This window comes from Lactuca saligna, chromosome 9, assembly GCF_052625555.1.
Source record: "Lactuca saligna cultivar CGN05327 chromosome 9, ASM5262555v1, whole genome shotgun sequence".
Taxonomy (NCBI): Eukaryota; Viridiplantae; Streptophyta; class Magnoliopsida; order Asterales; family Asteraceae; genus Lactuca; species Lactuca saligna.
The window spans coordinates 125,934,874-125,940,736 of record NC_136425.1 but is presented as its reverse complement, the minus strand read 5'-3'; the positions used below and the strand labels follow the sequence as shown (position 1 = coordinate 125,940,736).

Sequence of the window (5,863 nt, the reverse complement as noted above, 5' to 3'; positions counted from 1 at the left end):
TTACGACGCGCGTGTTCATGACACGCAACGCGTATCAAGAAATCCCCTGTCAAGAAAGGTCATGTCATAAATGAAGATGACACACATTTTTGCGTATCGTAAATTTAAATGTTTAAAAAAAATATTTTTATATTTATTAAATTTTAAATTAAATTTTCATTTAATGTCTCATAATAGAAATAAAATAACATATACAAAAAATACAATCCATTGCATAAAATTTAATGTCATACATTTCTATTTCTTACAATATATAAATTTATATTAGTCTAATCTACTATGTGTTTCATACTAACAATTGAAATGAAGAATGCAACTCTTGCATTTGCAGCATCTTATCTCTTTCGGCTTGAGCTTTCTTTCCTCTTCTAATTCAAGAGTTATTCAGTATCATCTACCCTGTAAGCACAACACAAGAAATAATGATATGATTTCCTTCAATGTGGAGACATCCTTACATGCTCCTTCCTCTAAATCTATACCAACTTTGACATTCTCAGCTAATGTTTTTGGTATCATTTCAAAGCTCTCTGTAAATTTTCCAATTACATATTGATCTAATCTGCATCATATCAATCATCAATCAAAAAACAAATTTAGTAAAACAAAAACTAATCATTCAGATTACCTACCCTGTCTCTGAGAAAGAAAACTCCTTCAGTTTTCTTGCTAATTCAATTTCAGTGGCTGCAGCTCCAGGCACAATTCTACTATCCTTGCATAACATGTAAAAAAATACAAGGAATAAAAATATAATTTATCCAAACAGTAATGCATTTTATCTTGTTACTAAACGCAAAAACAAGAAGCAACAAAATAATTAACTCTGACTTTAGGTTTTTCCTAAAAAAATTCCTTTCATTTCCCAAACTGCCCTCTCATTGTTTTTGGTGAAAGAAAAAAGAAGGTCCAGATAACCTTGTAAGTGTTTACACCATCATCAACAGCCCTTACCAGATCATCAAGTATGCTATCTGTACTTCGACGCAGCAAAACCGTTGTCATAGAGTTCCCGCCTTGTTTTTTTCTTACAATAGTCACCTACACAACAAACAACAGGGGCATTTTTGCCTTTATAAAAAACTATAATTTTTTCCTCTTGACATCAATCTCAGTCACCAAACCAAACAAACGAGAAATGATGTTTCATAATCATACATACCCTAGCACCACCAATTTCCTCTACATAAATGGAGTCAACATATATATCCAAGATCATCAGGATTCACAGCACCAAGCTTCAACTGCAATTATATAAATTATTAGCAATTATATATATATATATATATATATATATATATATATATATATATATATATATATATATATACTAGAAAATTTTGAGGCCCGTGCTAAGCACGACCCAAGGAGGGCACTTTGGGTATTTTTTTACTGTTATCTAATATATATTGTGCTGATACCAAAAAAAAGTGAGAGTACAATACTATAAATAGATGGATTTTCAATGTACAATACATGAAAAAAAAAACATGGAAGTATGTTGCTATAATCAATAAATAAATCAAAGCCCATTGTGGTTACATAATATGATTTCACCTTATGAAAAACCTATCAACATCATTTGTAGTGGATATGGATATTGGGTGTTCAAGGCTTTTTCCAGTTGTTCCTTGGTTGCCTATTGATCTTTATTGCTATCTCTATTACTTGATTCGACATGGCCCAAAAAATTTAGCACAAATTAGAAGGATTTAAGACTTTAAAAGTTTTTTTTTACATCCTGCAACCATTTAGAACATACTTAGTGCAATAGAATAGCTAAATGATTTATTATTTAATTGAACAAAGCCTTTGGCCTAACGGTAAGGAGTGATGCTCTCAAACGAGAGGTAATGGATTCAAGTCTCTTAGGAGACATAGGTGGTATTTAGGAGTAGGTTTAGATAGTTTGACATTTAAAAAAAAAAGTGATTACATATATCTTGTTAACGCATGATGTTTTGTGAAGCAAAAATGAGGCATAAATCCTATCTTGAACTCATTTTTATGAGTTGTTAATAATAATTGTATATGATATTTGTTTAGACATAACTTGATTATATTAAAGGTTTACTTTGAACTATCAAGAGTATATGAAGCCAGCCCTGCCAAACAAAAATATTGGATAAAACACCAAGAAAATATGGTTTTCTTTTAATTTAATTGAACACTTTTGGCGATCAGTATTTCCCCAAAAAAAAAAAAAAAACAAATGCACACTGCTACTATTCAAGTTTGTGAAACTTAATTGTAACATGATCGTATTCTTTATAATGAAAGATTAAGTTCATATGGAATGATTCGCATGCTAAATTGCTAATCCAATAATAATATATAATATAACAGGAAATAAATATTATTATTATTTTTTCCTCTTAACCAAAATTAGCAAAATTTAAGAACTAACTTGACAAAAAAATGATATGTGAACACAAGGAAATTTGGAAAGTTACAATTATGCAAAATTTAAGATACTATTAGCATAAAACTATGTCTTTACGTTTCATCTGAATTTTTACAAGCAATGTTATATGTGTATGAGTAGTTTGGATACCATGTTGACTTGAATCAAAAGCAAAATGAAAAATTACAGACCTGCTATTATGAGGTTGATTGGTAGAACACCATCACATTATTACATCCTTTCGCATGAAGAATCTAACAACTACAAAATACAGATTTTTTGAAGATACAAAATATAAGAGCGATCAGAAAAATGAACCTATTTATTAGGGATTTAGTTTAAATGTCACAAATGGGAAAACCTGCATCAAAGGTAGTTAGTTACCTGTGCCTTGTGTAGGCCATCCACAGCTTCAATTGTCATTCTCCTATCCAAACAAATGATTTCCTCAGACTCCAAGCATTTGTTGTAGTAGTATAATGCATCATCTACCTCTTCTAGAAGTAAACGACAGCTGGAAATAGGATATAAAAAGAAAATTAGGTTATGATTTTTCCTATGTAATAAGTAATATGTAACAATAACTGAAAGATAGAAATCTTATTTTGCGGATATTAAGTTGACCTTCATGAAATTGGGATCTAATGCAACAGCCATTCAACAGTCTTTTAGACCTTCCTGTGTAGCTACACAATTGCTATAACACAAAAGAAGAGGGTGTATACAAAATGTATCCTTTATCTACCAAGTTTTGACTGCTGATGAACAGATCTCAAGGACAAAACATGTATCGCTTGAAAGTTCATACACATAGAGATATTAAAAAGATCATTATAACCATAACTCAATCCAAGCTGAACCATTTTGAATATTAGTAAACATGTTTCAATCCTTATTTCCATTCTTTTCAAACTAATTGTTAAAAAGTATTTCAATGTATATACTTACAGGTGAAGATTTTGCATCCGGTTCACACAACCAATTTCGTCTTGCTTCCCACAAGCCCAGAACTGGACGTGATCCTTAATTAGATTACTTCCTTACCCATGTTTCTTATCAGTGTTGAAGAGGAAGGCTTGAGAATCTGCTTGAGTGTTTTTTTTGTCATTCATTCTTCTTTTAGAGGCTGCAAAACATTTAAAATTTCACCAATCAAAGTTACAATAAAATCCTAAATAACAAATCGATTAACCAAAACTTCAGAAAAAACCAGTTGGGGAATTTCATCAAACACATGGAGGGCCATATCAGCTACTTAACACAGGTCCTTTCACGTACTCAGACAAACACATTCCGGATTAGAAGGTGAAAAAAACCGAAAGCCCTTTCCTTTGAACTGGATTTGATTTCACCCCAATATTACTCTCAATGAACAAAAATAGAGATTTCAAATTACAAATCTTTACCTGGTTAGTGGCCAAACGATCATTTAAATGACCGCAATAACTCAATAGTGTTTCAGAGATTATTAGGGAGGAGTAGTTGAATGATATACATACAGTTGAGCTTAAGGGACTGAAACGGAATCGATCACCCTAAAATTACGTCAACTTCCTCAAGTTGCTATGTGTTTCCTATCACAAATGTTACCAGAGGTAACTTCACCAAACCACTCACCGCCACCAACTGCGTCGCCAACATTTTCTTGCTCTTTTACTCCTCTATTCAATGACAGAACAGATACATGTACAGGAGAGAATATCTGAATATGTAGCTTTAGTAGCCAAAGATGGTTACTAGAGTAGGAAATTAGCGACAACACTTCAGGGGATCGAGAAATGAAGGAGAAGAAAATGTAGAGAGAGAAAAAAGTCTGAGAACCATTTGAAGATGTTAACGAATTCAGATGAGAAATTAGGGCTCGTATGAAGCTGTATCTCTTCTGTCGAGAACCCTGTGGGTTTGATCTGTTCAAAAGACGGGATCATATTGCGATTTTGTTGTGGGAAAAAAGAGGATTGGTTATGTTATTAGGTTTTTTTGGGTATTAGAGAGAGAGAGAGAGAGAGAGAAACAAAGACAAAAAGAAGAAGGATGGAAATAAGGAAAAGGGAAACAATGGCGGCCTTTCAAACTTTTGGGATTTTCGTTTCCCCCCTGCAAAAGAAGAGAACGCGCCTTGCGTTAAAAAAATATAAAGCGACATTTCAAGATGACACCCATTTTTAAATAAGTGCCCTCCGTGTTTTTTTTGTTCGACATTAATTTTAGGGCACGAATAAAAGCGTATCCACTATCCTTCAAATTTTAGAAGAGATAACATTATTTTTAGGGCACACGCTATTGTGTATCGTAAATCGATGCGTGTCATTGTTTGCGCGTCATTAAAGGCCCTTTTTCTAGTAGTGTTATGAAGTCCATGGTTATGCGTTCCCACTTCTACTCGGGTATTTCGGGTTGTTGTAGCAATCCCGATGGCTTTTGGTACTTTACCTTGACTTTGGTGCAAGTCAGACACTTGCCCACATAGGTAGTGATCTCTGCTTTCATGTTCAACCACCAATACAGTTTCTTGAGGTCCAGATACATCTTGTCCGAACCTGGGTGCACGGAGTATCAAGTCTTATGAGCCTCACTCATGACCACATCTCTGAATCCCCCAAACTTCGGTGTCCAGATCCGATCCACGAAGTAACGAACTCCATCACCCTTGACTTCCAGATTCTTGTCCATTCCCCTTAAGGCTTCACCTGCCACATTCTTTGTTCTCAAGGCTTCCCTCTGAACTTCCTTGATTTGTATGTACAGGTGTGAATGGTTAAGGATTTCATTCGGCGGCCCGAGTATTCCTTTCGACTAAGAGCATCAGCTACTACATTCACTTTTCCTGGGTGATAATAAATCTCGCATTCGTAGTCATTTAGCAGTTCAACCCATCGTCTTTGCCTCATGTTGAGTTCCTTTTGATTGAGGATGTGCTGAAGACTCTTGTGATCGGTGAAAATCATGCATTTCGTGCCATAGAGATAGTGTCTCCAGATCTTTAGCGCGAAAATGACTGCTCCTAGTTCAAGATCGTGTATAGTGTAGTTGACCTTGTGCATCTTCAGTTGTCTAAAGGTGTAGACGATGACCTTTCCTCATTGCATTAGAACACATCCAAGACCTTGATTAGATGCATCACAGTAGACCACTAAGTCTTATGTTCCTTCTGGTAAGGACAATATAGGTGCGCTGCATAGAGCTTGCTTCAGTATTTGGAATGTAGCGTCTTGCATTTCTTCCCTGTTGAAAGTAACACCCTTTTGGGTCATGGTGGTAAGTGGTTTCACAATCGTCGAGAAGTTCTGTATAAACCTTCGATAGTAGCCAGCAAGGCCAAAGAATTCCCGGTTTCTGTTGGGGTTCAGGGGACTGACCAGTTCTTGATTGCCTTGATTTTGGAAGGGTCCACGTGTGTCCCGTCTTCGCTAACCACGTGACCTAGGAAATCTACTTTCCGAATCAAAAATCCGCACT

At 34.9% G+C, this 5,863-nt stretch overlaps 2 long non-coding RNA genes across 2 annotated transcripts; both read right to left on the bottom strand.

Annotated features, from left to right (window-relative positions):
• Window positions 1–539: 539 nt before the first annotated feature.
• LOC145014566 (uncharacterized) lies at window positions 540–987 on the bottom strand. Its single transcript, XR_013665561.1, has 3 exons — window positions 955–987; window positions 633–707; window positions 540–562 (listed from the first exon to the last, which is right to left on the bottom strand). It is a non-coding gene; the product is annotated as an uncharacterized LOC145014566 (long non-coding RNA).
• Window positions 988–1,192: 205 nt separating this feature from the next.
• LOC145018832 (uncharacterized) lies at window positions 1,193–2,906 on the bottom strand. The gene is made up of 4 exons (XR_013667195.1): window positions 2,789–2,906; window positions 2,596–2,665; window positions 1,558–1,741; window positions 1,193–1,244 (listed from the first exon to the last, which is right to left on the bottom strand). It is a non-coding gene; the product is annotated as an uncharacterized LOC145018832 (long non-coding RNA).
• Between the last annotated feature and the right edge of the window lie 2,957 nt (window positions 2,907–5,863).